The sequence below is a fragment of the Anabrus simplex genome, chromosome 2 (genome assembly GCF_040414725.1).
Source record: "Anabrus simplex isolate iqAnaSimp1 chromosome 2, ASM4041472v1, whole genome shotgun sequence".
NCBI lineage: Eukaryota > Metazoa > Arthropoda > Insecta > Orthoptera > Tettigoniidae > Anabrus > Anabrus simplex.
Genome location: NC_090266.1, coordinates 667,754,338 through 667,772,729, shown reverse-complemented (window position 1 = coordinate 667,772,729; position 18,392 = coordinate 667,754,338). Strand labels below are relative to the sequence as shown.

The following is an 18,392-nucleotide window of genomic DNA, read 5'->3' as shown; positions in this document are numbered from 1 at the left end:
CAAGTTCCCTTTCTAGTTCAGCGTTTTTTCTTCTTCTTTTAATCTTCTGCAAAATGTAACCTTTCTCTGGAGATGCTTATTTCCCACTTTTAAGATGAATTCCCTTTGGTTATCAGCGCTAACCTGTGATTTATCACCAGCACTGGACGATACATAGCTAATACTAGGGAGTCTAGTTTGGAATAATCACCAGTGAAAGGAATATCTAATTTGGTAGATTGGCGTTGATATGGAGATCTTTCTGTGATGTTTCGTGATAAATATTTCAGAAGATTAGGAAAAAATGTGGGACTGCTGTGCGATCCAGCTTCCATCTCTGTCTTGGAATTTCCACTTTTTCACCATTAATAATGAAACTGTCACATTTTTGGGTAAGTTCGGCCCCAAAATGCAGAACACATATACGACTTTTATCTCTTAAAGTCAGATCTTGATGTGGGATAGCCTTCGACCACTTCGAGAACAGAGTGGGATCTTTTGGGGGTGAAAAGAAATGCCGGTTCTCATTCGAATGTTTATCGTAACCCGACTTGCAACCCGGGACATGACAAGATGTAGGTATATATATCGATGTGCGAGTAAATTGGAACATATGCCAATGTAACGCCCTACTACTCAAATGCCTAATATTTTTCACTTTTCATTTCACGAAAAGTTGACACCAGATATTTTGCACGTATAAAACTGGAGAACGTATAAAACTACCGAAAAAGACCACGAACTGTTTACACACTTCCACATCAAGCCGTCATAAAGCGCACGTACTTGGACATTTTTATCGACAGCAGCGCTACAGCTGGCGGAGAACATGTATACCGTGTCTGTCAACATGCAATTCAGAGGGAGTCGTCACACTATTCATTTCTATCGTCCTGATCTGAGGATTGCAGTTGGTCTTGGGTCAATAGGCAGCTATTTTATCACATATCGATATATGCATTGAGGTCGAATAATATTGTAGGTGGTCCTGTTTACACTATGTACGGTAGTCCCTTCTACAGCTACTCCCAGTCCTCCATGGTATGCATTCGGATCGAAACGTTTTGTTTGAGATTTCACTAGAAGTAAGCCAATCAGAGGGAATTTCGTGTCCTTACTGATGTAATAATACAGTGAAGAACAGCTGTTGCGAGCTCAGATATGAATTCTGGTCATAATTTAGTGAACTGTGACAGTGACTGGTGTTGTGAAGAGTTCGTTCGTGAAATATAAATTTTCAGAGGTTAGTTAACTACTGTCACACATTGTAAGTTCTTCGTATGGGAGATCATTGATAGGCTTTCTATAAATGAATAGTGTAGGCCTATTTGATGATTATACTGAATGTTAGTGACTTTTCAAGTGTTAACCATATGACAGTGCTATATATGCCCGCGTTGACCCTGAATTGTTACTTGTGCGGCATAAAACAATTCCTCGCGTTAAAGTTTGTTTAAAAATAGAGCAGTCGACATTAACATATGTGTAGCACTTTCGTAACATCTAGATGCACTAGTTGTGCTTCGAACGTCATTACTCAGCAACACACATTCTTCAGCATCTTCCATGTACCGTAGTTAAGAGCCATAAGTGATACCGAGAATTTGCTGGAAGCTACATTTTGCTCTGGTCTGTGCCAAGAGACAGGCGCAAAAATACTTCATCCATGTAGAAACAGCACAGGCTGGTCATGAACATTACTTGAGTTTTTTTTTTCTTTATAGTATAATTCTTGTTTGACATGAGTAAACTTTTTTTTTCTGGTACGTTTTAGCTTATATCAATTTAAAATGAATGCAATTTTATTTTACTATTAGCTCTGTGCAAGCGCGATTTTAATTTCACGTTAATAGCCTATTATCAAAATACGTTTCTTATTTATCAGCGTTAATTGAAATTGTTTTACTTCAAAACGCTAAATTACACATATATAAACTCAAACTGTTAAATATACAAATCAAAATGCTAAGTTTTTTTAAATTTCAAAACTCTAGAAATCACATCTTTAAGGCTGCATATTTGAGAATAGTAGTAAACCGAACTCGATAGCTGCAGTCGCTTAAGTGCGGCCAGTATCCAGTATTCGGGAGATAGTAGGTTCGAACCCCACTGTCGGCAGTCCTGGTTTCCCGTTTTCACACCAGGCAAATGCTGGGGCTGTACGTTAACTAAGGCCACGGCCGCTTCCTTCCCACTCCTAGCCCTTTCCTGTCCCATCGTCGCCATAAGACCTATCTGTGTCGGTGCGACGTAAAGCAACAAAAAAAAGTATTTGAGAGTAGTAAATCACGTTTTCAGCATGATCGAATGAATATAATTCATTATTGTGAGGGTTTGTGATGGAAAAACAATGCAATATACTACATATTTAACTTACCTGTCACCGCAGTTTACATCAGACTGTTACATTATATGTTATATTATACCTTAGTTAATGAGTAGGCCTACTGTGGTTAACACATTTTCTTTAGTATATAAAACTGTTGCCAGCCCCGCGGTGTAGGGGTAGCGTGCGTGCCTCACTCGGGGGCCCCGGGTTCGATTCTCGGCCAGGTCTGGGTAGGCAAAACAGTCTTAAGAAAACTGTTGAATATTGCAGAACATGATATTTGAAAAATTAATATCAAAGGCTCAGTCCGGTGGTATTTGAAGGTGTTCAAGTACGTCAGCCTCGTGTCGGTAGATTTACTAGCACGTAAAAGAACGTTTGCGGGACTAAATTCCGGCACCTCGGCGTCTCCTAAAACCATAAAAATGTAGTTGGTGGAACGTTAAGCAAATAACATTATTATTATTATTATTATTATTATTATTATTATTATTATTATCAAAGAGAACATAAATTTAAAAAAACGAAAAGTGTAGAACTAAAGTTGTGAATAAATTAGAATATATAGGAATTATAACATCGAATGGGATGTGGAATTAACAAATAATGGCTAGCCACACCAAAGTTGATAAACAGTGTTAATGAATAACATTTCTAAACATAGTTAAGGTACCGGTAATAAATTTTGTTAAACTTAATGTTGAAGTCCACACGAAACAAGTTGTTGGTGATGTTACGGGTCGTAGGGCCAGGAAGAAGAAAATAGCAACTGGTGTCTCGTACATTCCACTTACACATTTGTCTAGAGTATCAAAAGCAATTTGTTATTGTGCCTGAGGTGTTTAAAACTTTATACAGCATTCTCAAGGAATTTCGTGGTCCGCCTCCGTAGCGTAACAGTCCTCGGGGGCCCGGGTTCGATTCCCGGTACTGCCAGAAATTGAAAACTGGCAGGAGGGCTGGTACGTGGTTGATATGGTACATGCAGCTCACCTCCAATGGGGGTGTGCCCGGAAAGAGCTGCACCACCTTAGGATGGGGATACGAGTTTATTAAGGAATTCGTTAAAGTACGAAATAAAGAAAATCTTCATTTAACCTAGTCAGGATACCGTAGGGTTATTTTGATCAGTAGCGGCGATTGGGAATTAAAAGTGGGGGGGAAGGGGGCAAAAATGTACAGACAACAAAAAGTACCCGGGTTAGTCAGATATAGCGGGCGGTGTAGGGGAGGGGGCGGTAAGCACGGTGGGGTTATATGCATGAAAACTGAAAAATAAGAAAGCTACAAAGTGGTGGTAAGTTTTTGATGCTCTCTGGGCGAATTTCCACAGAGAGGTAAAGGTTTTACCGACTTAAGTGCGGTAATAATAGTATTTGTGATTTTGATTCAATGCTATAGGATAAAACTTTCACCAAAGGAACAGTATACACATGTATTACAATTTTATTAAATAGAAGTACGGCGTGATTATGCAATTAAAAATTATTTAATATTTGATTACACACTAAGAAACTAATAGACATTAAAGAGACTGCCAGACGGACGAAAGCGCGCGGCAAATCTTGGCAAAAAGTATACCCCTGCTACCCTTTCTCAGGACACATGCGAAGCAGGGTTGCCACCGTTAGTACTTTAGTACTAGATCTAGTACTTCATGGACATTTTTAGTACGTTAGTTCTTTTTATGGATATCTAGTACCTTTTACGGAGCTAGAGTAGACGCTCTTCTACTGCAGCAGAAGAACAAGAAAGAAATTGATAAGAAGTTTCAGAGCCAAGTGTCTATTTTTTCATGTTGAATTCTGTGAACAAGTGACCCTATTTTGAGAAATCTCTCCATGTCTAACTAGAAAATTGCAAAAGAGATGGCAGTTTCATCAGTATAATCCCATTAGCTATATATTCCCCTAATGCAATGGCAGAGTGCTCATGAAGTTAGATAGGAAATGGTGGGCAGCAAAGTCCAAAGAAACTGAAAATCTTTTCAGTCTGCCGAACATACAGGCTCAATATAAATATTACGCTATAACACACCTGAGAAAAACACACTACAACTTTCCAAATTTGACGAATTTTTGCGACTGTTTACCACATTCTCCTGGTGAAACAGAACAGGATTTTTCCTGCTTTTTCTGTTAATAAGACCAGATTGAGAAACAAACTACTGGTCTGTAGCGTAAGTGAATGGGCTCCTTCTAAAGCACGCGTCTGCCCAAAATTTTCATATTTCAAAATAGTTTATTGCTTTGGCAATATTTTCCAAGGATTAAGAGAAGAGCACAAATGCATGTTAATATGTTCTAAAAGGTGTGAATGTTAAATAGAAATGCGTGAAAACGTAAATAAAAGAATCTCGTCACGTAGTCAGCTTGGAACTGGAAATGTTAGGATGGTGGGTATTGAACCTGCAACATTCCCGCTTCCCATTATAGATATCAAAACCGATAACTTCTGATAATTACGATTTTCCTTTTTTGCTTTACGTCGCACCGACACAGATAGGTCTTATGGTGACCTAGGAATGGGAAGGAAGTGGCCATGGCCTTAATTAATGTACACCCCAGCATTTGCCTGGGTGAAAATGGAAAACCACGGAAAACGATATTCAGGACTGCCAACAGTGGGGTTCGAACCCACTATCTCCAGATTACTGGATACTGGCCGCACTTTAGCGACTGCAGCTATCGAGCTCGGTTTTTCTCAATTAATAAAGGTGTATTTTTGATAAGTATACTTTTTTCTATATTTCCATTATAAATAATCCTACTCCGTTGTAAAAAGGATGATTTAGTACGTTTTTCCATAATCTAGTACCTTTTCACGGGAAAATTTAGTACGAAAATTTTTTGCCCGGTGGCAAACCTGATGCGAAGTCTCCATTGCTTGCTGAGGCGCTATGCAAATCTGTTAGCCGCGACGAACGATATTTTGTGCGTAGTTCCGCTCATGGGCGCCCGCAGGATCTTTTCCAGGGGGTGGGGGGGGGGGGGGACATTAACAATGTTCTTGAATATAAAAACCAATATAACGTCAGCAACATTAAATTGTTTACAGAAACTTCCAGTTATAACATATGCTAGATGACTGTGAGTAATTTCAGTTTATGAAATAATCTGGTATGATATTAAACAATTGAACATCAGCATCTTTAGAATTCCAGGGGGGGGGGGGCAAGTGCTCCCCTTGCGGGCGCCCATGTCCGCTAGTTAATAAAAGAAAGTCAGGATAAAGAATTAGCTGATAAGACAACAGGGCTTGTACAAATTGCCTTTAATTCCTATAATTCTTAGTTTCAGCCGGCTAAAATGAAGTAGACATGTAGTTTTCTTCACGAAGTGGGGGAGGGGGGCGGCGTTCCCCCCCCTAATCGCCGCTACTGATTTTGATATACAAATGATTATGGAAGGTTAGGTTATTCAGCGCGGAGCGAAGCATAAAATGAAACTACATTAGAACATGGCTGAAAGAACGAAAATCCACAGCCTATTTCCAGTCATCTGACCGGGTCAGGAATGGAATGAACGAAGCCTCATCTAGCGGCGAGGATAGGAAATGTGCCGGTTGCCGAAGCCTGTATAGCCAAAAGAATATCATACAGAATTAACAATACCGTACTGTGTGTTAGAACTTTCGCTTACGATTTGATAGTCAATTTTTAGAAGAAATAAGAAAGCATCTTATTCCGCGCTACGAATGTGCAAGCTCTAATTGCGTCCTTGCGTTCGAGCCCCACTGTCGGCCGCCCCGAAGATGGTGTTCCGTGGTTTTCCATTTATACACCAGGCAAGTGCCGGGGCTGTACCTTAAGGCCACGGCCTTTCCTATCCCAGTCGTCGCAATAAGACCTATATGCGACGTCCGACTTAAAGCAAGTTGTAAAAAGAAAATAATAATAATAAATAAATAAATAAATAAATAAATAAATAAATAAATAAATTTTAATGCGTCCTTGCGCTTGTGTGAACTGAAATGTTAACGAAAACACGAAAAGTGATTGAAACTTTTCATTCACAAAAGTTAGATATTTTATTTATAAACATGGCCGAAAAGTTTACAGACACGCTATTTTGTTTATTAACAGCGAAAAATGTTTATGAACATTGTTGGTTAAGTGTTTATTAACAAAGTTAACGAAAAAATCTTGGTGTGGACGCACCTTAAGACGTGCTAAAATGAAAGGGTTGGCTGCTTTATAGAGGAAGATGCCAAATATTTAATACAAGGTACATAAAAATAATTCAAATGTGCTTGTGATATCAGAAATATGTGTATTGAAGTAGACAGAAAAGAATTAGATGTAATAAGTTCTTTAAAATAATAAAGAGTCTTCCAGAATGTACAGCAAATAGCAGAGTTAGAAGACTGAAGTTATCAGCATACACACAGATATAGCTAGGAAAGTAGTGAAATACTGGTTAAGATTGAGATGGGGAGATGGGAGGGTCTAAGAAAGGTCGCATTCGATAGATAGGCCACAAGGCTCGGGCCATGACGTCACGAGAGTGGCTGGCGTTCAGCATGGCAGTGTATGGCCCGCTCTCGCTGTCTCCATGATATTGTTTATTTATTGAACCTTAACGATATAATTGAACACGCCTTCTATTGTGGTTTTATTTAGGCTTGTGCACTACACGATTTTTATGCAGGGGGTGGGGGGGGGGAATTGGTGGGACAATTTATGTACGATTCTTTACGTAAAATTAAGCTGACATCTGCCATTTGTAACGGAACACTGTTTCATGTAAAAGATTAAAACCCATCATACGTATAAAAATAGTTTTAATGTTACTAGGTAAATACATGATAGCAATTCACAATAGTCTGGAACCTTTCTTAGAAATTAGGCTTAGCTTAAAACTTATCTAACAATCCTTAAGGTTTCAGTTTATCAAATTTTTTTTTGGGGGGGGGGGGGCCAATTTATGGGTATCCTTACTTGAGGATTTCTTCTTCTTAGCCACGAGTTTGTCTGCGATAACTTTTCTATAGTTATTCAGTAATATATTAAAAAGGATGTATATACATTTGTCAACGAAATCTTTAAAGCTACTTCTACAATCACTGCATGTTTCAAACATGACATTTTCATTTTCATGAACATTGTTGACAAGCAAAATGAAATGTTTCTCTGAGAATCGCCATGTAAAAACCTATCACTTATAATTACACTAAATAATTTAAATTGTGTGATCAAAATGTTAACAATAAAATCTGATGGATATTTCAAAGCTCCCCTGTCAATTATATTGACATTTGTCCTCTGGCCTTAACACATCTGACGTTACATTATCATTATTTAACAATAAAACCTCTTGTCAACTTATACATGTACAATTTTTCATAATTACTTTACAAATATATCCCAACAAAATGTTTTCAGATACAATAACATCATGTAACTCAACTACCACATTTTCAAAATGTGAAATGTCTGTAGGTTTTAAGCCTTTACAATCTGAGCTCTTGCAATCAACATAATTAATGAAATATCACTAATAGGGATGTATTACCATTAGGGCTCTCAATTTTAGTTCTGATTCAAGGATTTGCTTCACTGAAATATGGTAGCAGGCATCACTCATTTCCCTGTACTGACCATATCTTGCTTCCAATTCGTCAGTTTGAAATTTCCCTAACAATACATACTTGAATCCTAAACTTGTTTTCAAGAAATTTATTAACTCTAAAATAGTTTTTATAGTGTGAACTAAGGCTGTTTGAGTCTCATTAGTAAGTTTTCCATGATGACTCTTTTTTGTGTGATCTCCCCTTGAACAGACAGATTATCCCATCTAATTAACCATGTTAACAACTTGCGCGTAAATAAAACATTGTCATCATGAATTGAAAATATTATGTTAGAATGAGGGTCGTTAAATCTATCGCCTTTGAAAGCATGTTTAACATTAACAATCTTCCACCACGAAGAATTATTTCTAAAAATAAAACTGTGCTTTTAAAATCATCTCTATTTTTTATTTTATCAAAATGTTTTAAAGCAGCGACATATTTCTCATCGAACAGCTTAGAACAAAGGTTTACATTTCGTTGCTCTAATGAAGTTGGGTACAGCACTTTTTGGTTCAGGGCAAGAGCAAGCTTAACTACATCATTCTCTTCTCCTCTGTGCAGCTGTTTAAGATGACCCACACTAGCAAAACATTTTTTGTCTGACTCAGGGTTGTCAAAGTCAGGAAACAAAGTTTGTAAGTTATCAGCTTGATTAAGGCAGTTATTTCTTAAGCTTTTAAATAAATGAACATTATCGAACATTACAAAAATCTTTTGTTTCGTCAAATGTTTTTTGAAGAGTGGTTTGTAAATTGCTTTTGCAGCTTTTCAAACATTTTTCTATTAACACTGTTGTTATCAGAAATTATGCATACTACCTTATAACTTATAACCTATATCTGTTAATACTTTAAGGGCTTGCGAAGTTATTTCTTCTGAGAAATGTGACGTTAGGTTCTTACATGGAAACAAACCAATAACGCCTTTATTTTTTAAAGAATGGATGACAACATAAAGGTTTGTACAATTTTAGCTAATTTTGTGTTATTTTCTCCACTTTTACTACGAAAAGCAACCCCCCCCCCCTCCTACCTTTCCTCCATCATAGTTAAGCTCAGTTTTTACATAGACTTCATCCAACAAGAAGTTTCATGTTCATTTAACAGTTTGTTTCTTTTTCAAGTAATTCCAATGTGAATCATCTATATCTGAATTTACCATGCCTAGTTTTGCAGTAAAAGACTGCAAATGCACAGAGTGAGGCATTGTAAGGAACGTTAACTGTCTGAGCTTTTTATATGCCCCAGGAGATGCGAAAAATATTGAAGCAAACCATGTTATTAGTATACAGGAGTAAAACACTTTCTTTGCAAAGGCTAAATTTAACTGTTCGTGGCAAAATTCTTATTTATCAGTATTGATACAGTCATCAACTTAACTTTCAACTTCGATTATTTTGTTCACAGTTTCTATTTTGTCGTGGACAGTCACCTTTGAGTCACAAGCAAGACTAAACAGGAAGTTACAGATACTTTTCAAATTTGACCATTTTAATATCTTGTCGCCGTTAACTAATGCACGTATATCAGGGTTATCATTCATGAAAATGCCATGTTTTATGGCTTTAAAATAAAGAGCCTAGTTTAATGTTAAAGAAGTACCAATTTTTGGAATATTTTCCTCAGTCATATAAATTTTGAAAATACAGAGACTTTGGCTGTCAAAATTGACAAAAACTTTGTCAAAATTTAATTTGCATTTAGTAGTGTGAAATTACCCTTAGTCATCCAAGTCCTTGATCCTGTCATCTTCTTCCTGTTTTTCAATTTCTTCTTGTCTTTGAATAGGAGTTTTCCTCGGTGTTGGAAGATTTTTAGACAGATAGGCAGGCACATTTTCAAACGTAGTAGGAATAGAGTCGTTTGAGAGTTTTAAATGGTTAAGTTTTACTGTTAAAATAGACCCATGAGATCTTTTAACAGAATCCTCCCTAATTATGAAACGTTCGTCGAAGTGTTTTATGCACACAACTGAGCTTGCTGAAGGGACAAATTCGGTTCGATGGATGGCTAAGATCCACTTTTGTTTCCGAACCAAGTCAGTAGGAAATTTAAACACTGAAATATTGGGCTCTTTTGAACTATAGTTACTTCTACAACCACGTACACAACACGAGGTGGGCATAATTCACAATGTTCACACACGTTTAAATCATTCAACACCATTGATAGCCTCACTGCTGCGAGGTTCAGATCAGCCTACAAGTCACTGGCGAAAAATGAAGCGGCTGGCTATTTGTGTGATGTAGCGCCGGAAGTGGAGGGGGAGCCTTATGGCTTGTCTATCTAGTTGGCCTTGGTCTGAGAGAGAAACATAGCAAAAGTCACTTTTTTTTTTTTTTATAATGCTATTTGCTTTACGTCTCACTAACTACTTTTACGGTTTTCGGAGACGTCAAGGTGCCGGAATTTTGTCCTGCAGGAGTTCTTTTACGTGCCAGTAAATCTACCGACACGAGGCTGACGTATTTGAGCACCTTCAAATACCACCGGACTGAGCCAGGATCGAACCTGCCGAGTTGGGGTCAGAAGGCCAGCACCTCAACTGTCTGAGCCACTCAGCCCCGCCAAAAGTCATTCATTCTAAGGGAAAAAAATAGAAAAGGCTCATCTGTTCAGAGTATGTAGGGGAACTGATGCAATTAGAATTAAATATTTGAGTGGGGAATATAAATCAAAGGAAGAGAGAGAATTTTATACAATTGTTAAATGATTAAACAATGAATTGCATCATTAAGAATAGCAGCATTTTTTGTATTTTAAGAAATGTGGCAAAAGGAAGTGAAAAAGAAAAGCATCAACTAAAAGAATAAAAAGAAACCAAGCACAAGTCAATGTTTAGTATTGTGGTTGTATTGTTGTTGGCATGGTTATTTTCCGTAAAGTAACTGTGTTAAATTGCATGGTAATTTGCTTATGTTACGATAGATGAAATGTTTGTTCCTCAGCTACTGGAATTCCTTAGCTGTAGGCTGAGAGCATTCATTAATTGATTAATCCCTTCATTCATTCAATAATAGGGGCTCTCTCCCCAGGTGGTGGTTATCCATGATGGGGAGAGATACTTTTAAATTCAGCTCATTCATTTTTTATTCATTCGCTCGTTCATTCATCCACATTGGAGTGTTCTCACCTTACCTGCTGGGGCTCCATAGATGTAGGTTGAGTGCATTCAATTCAATCCATTCAATCACTCATTTAATTATGAATGCGGTCTCCCCAGTTGGTGGCTATCCGTGACAGAGAGAGGGGTGTTCATTCATGTATGAATACAATGAAATCTTACAACTCATTCAGGCTTGCAGTCATCCATACGGTCATTCAGTTAATGCATAATATCTATTGTAAGCTAAGGAGAAATCTGTTCGGTCTCGTGACACAAAAATAAATAGTTGCAATGATTTAATAAGGGTGAGATACATGTTGTCCTGGACTATAAAACACTGTTAATGTCTAGGACAAAATTAATAAAATTTTGAAATCTACAATTCAGAGATTGGGTGTACATAGTGATTAGGTATAATTGTAATGTTTAATGTAGTAGTAGTAGTAGTAAATAAATTAATAGTAACGAGAAACGCTTGTGTGCATCAAAATCATTTGGATTGCAATAAATGATTGCTCTCTCTTCAGTTTCAGGTGATCTGGAACTAGGGGATGGGAGTATTCTATTCTAAAAACTAGGTACACACAAATTTTTATAAAAATTGTGTAACAAGTGTATTTTTGAGAGGTAATGAAGTAAACTGCTTGAACTTTAAACTCTTCTCCTGAAAAGTCCTGAATTTTGAATTGTAACTGGCCATCAATACCTAGGCAGACTTTTGCCTGTCGCCTGTGGCTGTTTGTTGATAGATGCAATATTTTTGCATCTGTCTCTTGGCACAGGCCAGAACAATAAGTCTTTCACTGAAGTCTGTCTCATTTGTCTGTGACAGTATGGAAGCTACACAGGTGTGGATGATGCAGAGGAATGCAATTTGGAGCACTGCTAGTGCGTCTGGATGTTGTGAAAGCTGCTACTCGATGTCTGTTGTCTGGCTCAGTGTAGAAGGCATTAGCAAACTTTGCTCATCTATGCCTCATAACGACAACATAACTGCACGACCTTTGGTTGTGCTAGTTGAGATCCAACCTGCCTCCAGACTGATGACTTGATAGAGACATAAAGACTTTCACATACATCACAGGGAAGTAGCCTAAAACAAGAAGAGAGAAGAATGAACTCAAGCGTGGGGTGTTCTTGTGTTTTTCCTCTGGAGACTGCTGGAAGTACGGAATCTTGTAATTTGCAAGTAAAGTGAAAATATGAGTATGCACTAATTTTTCATTGTGCGTGTATGCTACGTATTAGTAATTTTTGTGTGCACACGTGTTTTATTGATCTATTAGGATATTATGTCATGTCCCCCCCTTTTCCCCTCCTGTCTAGAAAACAATTCTATCTCTGCCATTGCATAGGACATTCTGAGCACATCCATATGCCTTGAATCCACTTGACAAATTTCACAAGCGTTCTTGGCATCTCTACCTTACATGTCCATGATAAAGTTGAACGAACAGATATAGAACCAGTTATGCTCTGCAGAATATCTACATGATCCACCAGGTGAGTTGGCCGTGCGGTTAGGGGCGCGCAGCTGTGAGCTTGCATCCAGGAGATAGTGAGTTCAAACCCACTATCAGCAGCCCTGAAGATGGTTTTCCGTGGTTTCACATTTTCACATCAGGCAAATTAAGGCCACGATTGCTTCCTTCCCACTCTTAGGCCTTTCCTATCCCATCATCGCCATAAGACCTATCTGTGTCGGTGCGACGTGAAGCCAATTGTAAAAAGACATGAACCATTTATTTTATGCAGATTGTCAAATGGATACAATTCAACTTCATTTCTTTTCTAATTTTATTTAGGGGGGAAAACTCTTAAGCATTCTGAAATAACTGTAACTTAGTGCATAGATTTGAAAAGTACTTTTTAATCTACAAAAAAATCGTCTCTATAATCCGTTACTTTTAGTCCTGGACGTTGCACCACGCGCCGCCTGTAAACATTCCTGATAACACTGCCAAAATTTGCATTGTCTTTTCTTGCTTTCATAAGCAGTTCTTATTTTGAACCTGTGATGCTGCTGGGCTAATTAAAACTAGCTCACCACCTTTTTTTGAATTGTATCATTGATATTGCACAAGAGTATTTCTAGTTTTCTTCTTTAATGGCAGTGGATGAGGAGCTAATCATAATGTATGAGGAAGTTTGCCTGTAGAATAGGCTGGTGGTCACTATGTCTCATTATGGTGCCACCATCTGTGTTTGCGTTTTCGCAGTAACTTCATAACTGTTGGTGATGGTGTTGAAGGATACAGCCAGCCTGCAAGCTGAAGACTAATATGTAAGGGCGTGATAGACAAGAGGCAACATTACTGGCTTCTCACAAAGTCGGCTGTAATTCAAGATTAAAGTTCCGGTCAATGCATGCAAGATTTTTGAAATGACAGTTCACGTCCTTGTCGTTCGGATTGCCCGTAAATCTAGAGATTCCATGGCAGTGGTCACGATATAAAGTTGTGTAAAACAAGGAGAGTCCCTCTAAACCGTAACATGAAAACTCTAAAGGAATGCAGATGACCCAGAATGCAATAATGATAAAATGGAACATTTTCAATGTTAAAAGTGCTTGGGGTAGCCTGTGCTTAACTATTTTTACTCACTAGTTACCACTGCCAGTCAAAGGGGGTTTGCTGGCCCATTCATGTCCTTAAAAATATTTAAACACCTTAAACTCCCAATGTAGTACAGGCATTAACATACACAATAATTAATTTTAAATGGTAGTATTAATGGCCATTCATACCTACACGAATAGTACCTAGTGAGGGATCAGATTTTTTTGAGAAAGACAATGTAAGAAGGAAAATGACAGTTGTTACATGTAGTAGGATGCTGTTCTCATGCTATGATAGGTAGAATGAAGATCTTGCCTAACCACACACACTTAAATATACAATATATTTTAAACATTTAAATACACATCAAAGAGTTTAAAATGAAGTCAGATAGGCCTACAGTTAACGTGTCATTCCTTGCCTTTATATTTGCAAAATCAAAAATAAGATCATTGGAAGTTCTGTCAAACGAGATTCGGCCATCATAAATTAGTTTTAATATTGATATAGATATTGATTCCTGTAGGGAACCTGAAATATGTGTCCTGAATGAATAAATTCATAATTCCAATATAAATGGTCTGTTATTGGAAATGAAGAATTTTCCAGCCAGCTCATTCTTGGTTGCCAACATTTTGCCGCAGTGTGCAAATTTGGGCTCAATATTGGCATTATGGTTTTTTCTGGTACTAAGTGTGAAATTATGCTGATGCATAGTTCAGTGGAAACAGTGTACTTTCTCCATGTGTTAAAACACTTCCTACTTCTTTTGCATTTGTTTAGTTCATTTGTTACCTCAGATTTTACGAGTAACTTACAGATATTACATAAGAAAGAACTGAGAACTATGGTATTCCAGTTGCTCAGGTCTTTCTTGAATAGAAGTTGTTGGGACGTCCATGCCACAGAAGAAAAATTCTATTCTAAATTCAGTTTCTGCCTCATAATAGAGTTGCCTTTCCTGCGTACCCACTCTCGTATTTACAAATACTATTTTGAAACCAGTCACCTTCCAGTTTTTGGACCAACATTCTAGCATCGACATAGTTGTGAAATGATCCATTGTTTCTGAGAAGACCTTGGAGAACATTTCCTAAGGTTGATACAGCAGTAGAAAGGTCCTTTTCAGTGCTCTGCAGCAGTTTACTAAACCAACCAACCCCATGGCATTACAGCCAGCCCTTGAAGAGCCTTGGCCTACCAAGCGACCGTTGCTTAGCCCGCAGGCCTGCAGATTACGAGGTGTCGTGTGGTCAGCACGATGAATCTCGGCTGTTATTCTTGGCTTTCTACTTTACTAGCAACATTAATTTCATTTAAAGTATAGTGCCACATAACTAAGCAATGTAAGTTTTAAATCTCTTAGTTAGAGGGCAAGAGATTCACTTTCATATCTTGCCATTTTGTCCAGTGACTAGTCATCTGCAATCCTTATCAAAGCAGTAATATTCAATATAAAGGGTGAATGCAAAGGACCTTACAGGACGAACAGCTTGATTCCAGGTTCTTAGTGTGTGGAACTTACGGCTTTGCAGTTAGGGCTGTGATGTTTTGCAAGGATTTCCCAACAGTGTTGACATAAGGAAAAACACGTACAATTTCTGCACTGTTTCAAAAAATACAATAGAATTCCATCACTAGATGACATAGGGGCAGCATTGACAACTAAGTTGAGAGAATAAGAACAGCAATATACAAAAAATTATCTCCGATTCAAATCTCTTATGTGCTCGTGAACTCCTGAATGTTTTTGTTTCACATTTGACCAATTGTCATAACCTTGACCGCACATATTAGAGATAGGAATATTTAGATCCAACAATTTTTTCAGGAATTCATTCAGTTAAAATTGAACCTGTAGTAATGTCTACAGGAATGAAACCGAGAAAGTGCACATGAATGCCTACTAACAAATCTTACAATTAGTGTCAATTGCTTAGTATGACTTAGAGTACAATATGAAACTATGTTGTAAAATGGCGCCCATAGGATAGTTCGTAAGGGGGGGGGGGGGGGGTGTAGACCTGGGGGTATGTAGTATTTTTAATATTTTGGAAGATGAATGGCAACTTGTATTCCACGGTAGAATACCACATATGGTATCCCCTACCACTTCTACGTAATACCGACTTTTAAATCCTTTTCTTGAAAGAAAAACACCTGACTGGGGGGACCGCAGCCCCCCCCCCCCCCTGCCCCCAGGCATGGGCACTGTTGATGTAATATTTAGCCTTCTGTACCATATAAACTATTTCATACTTCATGACTCTGGAGGTGAGAGAAATCCATTCGTTCTGATTCCCCCATCCCCCATGAAAGTGCTGCTGCCTGAATGAATAATTCCTGGTAAATGTTCAGATATAACATTATCAAATCCAACAGTTAATTCAACAAGCTAAGTTGCTATTATTATGAATGTACAATTTATCGGATGTTCCATGGAGAGGTAAACATTGTTGTCCAAAGAAATGCACAATCCTTTAACACTTTTTGATGCATTGAATGAATTGTCGAAACAACTCGGTCCAATTTGAATGGAAATAAGTGTTTTCAAGAGTTCTCGTGTGATACTTGTATAAATGCCCCCAATCATTATATCCATCACTGATGAGATAAAATTTACTACAGGAAAGTAACTTGCAGCAGAAAAAAAGTGTCTGTATCTTGAGTACACTAATCATGATCGATCAGAACGCTCTCCATTCCTTAGTTCCTGGTGTAAGAAATAAATTAAAATTTTCAACCATTACAACTACGAAGAAAACACACAATCACTTTTTGGTCTCTTGGGAGGACCCTTCCTTCCTTATGATTTCCAGCCTTTTGGCATCGCATAAAGAGAGATTCCATTTTACTGGATCGTTCGGTTTTTCAAGTTACTTGGTTAATTTTTCTGATCTAGAAAAATTAATTAATCTGTTTCATTTTCGCCCTCGATATTACTGGGATCGCAATGGCAGGTAGGCTACTTGCAACAAACCCCGAATCATTGGCTTTGACCTTTTCTTCCGCTTGCACTCATATTGCATCGGCTGTTTCAGTTTTTAGGAACTAATACAAAGACCCGCTTTATTTCTGTATGCCACATTCTTTCTCTGACTTGTATTTGCGTTACTTCTTATAATGGACATAATAGAATGATAAACATACACAAAACAATTTGACAATAAAACATATTGCTTTTAAACCATTAGTCAATACGCAATACACCACTATGTTCATTACTGTGCTTGTTTGTAAAACAGACAATTCACACTAAAGGTAACACAGGAAAGGATCACACTGTTCATATTCAGTCTTGCAAATAACTGAACCAAAGCATTATGCTCTGCTTGAAAATTAACGAGGCAAGCAATATGCTTCGTAAAATCTTGGGAATAGAACCAGTTTTTGGGTGGTTAGGCTGTGGGCCCAAATAGCACATCTGGGTGAAACTCTGTGAACGCTCACAGCCTAATCACTCAAAAGCTGGTTCAGTTAGAGATTTTAGGATCTGTGGCCATGAAAATCATTTTTGAAATATACTTCTTTTTTCTCAGAGTATCCGACAATGACAACAAAGAAAACAATGAAAGTTAAAAAAGAGCTGCTACTGCCACCTCTTTTGATCTTTACATTGGCACACAGTGTGCAGTTTTCCCGATCTAACTGGACAGAAATAATTTTTCTATTTCTTGACAACTTCTTGAAATATGCACTGTTGGGGCTATGCTTTCTAGGGGAGTAGTGCCTAGGCCAAGCAAGGGTAGAAGGGGGCATTCTGGGAAATTATTTCACTATAACTGTACAAAAAGTTAAAAAAGGTGCAATCATTGCACTTGACTATATAAGGAATGTTAGGATGCAGCTATTTATAACTAGATGGCATAAACAAACTCCAGGCGCATAGCTCGCTTGCTGTCGTTCATCAGTTGCAGTGAAGATAGCCTTGTTAAGACCTGCAGGTGACACTATGAGTGATATTGTACGTGGAAGGCAAGGAAATAAATAATACAGGTATGTAGTTTTGCACGAGGTGAAAATCAGTGTTGTCGACAGTAGTTTGACTCCCTTAAAGATGCTTACATTTTTAAGATGTAAACTTAAGATTATCCTTTCCATAATGCTAACTTCAAATAGAGATATTAAAAACTTCCATTCGACCCTATTAAAACAGGACTGTACCCGCGAATTTCTAAACATTTGAAATATGAATTAATACTTTGCGCTTATTTGTGCTAATAAGAGAAATCAATTTATTTCAGTGGCGCCTTGTAGGCTGTCCAGGAGGCATAGTTTTCAAGTTGGCACCAGAGCAGCATGGAGACAAGGAAAGATTAAATTCTCAGATACATACACAAAAAGTATTTTAGGTGATTTGGAGCAGACACTTAAACAGTTAAGCATTTTCAGGGAATGTTCTCCTGCAATGGACAAAACGTCACAGGCATTATGACACATCCTTAGAAAGGAATTTGGAATGGCTGGGTGAAAATTCAACTTTTCTGGAAGAAATACACAACGTTGATGCTACGCTTTCAAAGAAAGTTGTACTTAGGCCAAGTAGGGTAAAAGGGGATGTCCTGGGAAATTATTTTGTGATAACAGTATAAAAAGTAAAAGGAGGGTGCAGTAATTGCCACAAAACATCAATGCAGATGAAATTTTTTTGCTGCACTGGAATGGCTTCTGTTGACATACAACACAACTTTGTTTAATTTTGTAATAACGTAGATAAATATTTTATTTTCTAGTTTTGGCCCGACGCTGAACAAGTTTATACAGATGTACAGTCAGTCTGGCATCTAGGAAAAATGCCCTTGCTTCTTCATCTCTATACTGGACAGCATTTGATGAAGAGGTCTATT

General features: G+C 37.8%; 1 protein-coding gene across 2 annotated transcripts in view; it reads left to right on the top strand.

The window, feature by feature from the left end:
• Positions 1-1,030: 1,030 nt before the first annotated feature.
• The window catches only part of LOC136864342 (dnaJ homolog subfamily B member 9), a 57,616-nt gene continuing 40,254 nt past the window's right edge, over positions 1,031-18,392 (top strand). For both annotated transcript variants that reach the window (XR_011017829.1, XM_067141192.2), the window contains exon 1: positions 1,031-1,222. The gene's annotated coding sequence lies outside the window, so the exon portion shown is untranslated. The remainder of the gene's footprint in view (positions 1,223-18,392) is intronic.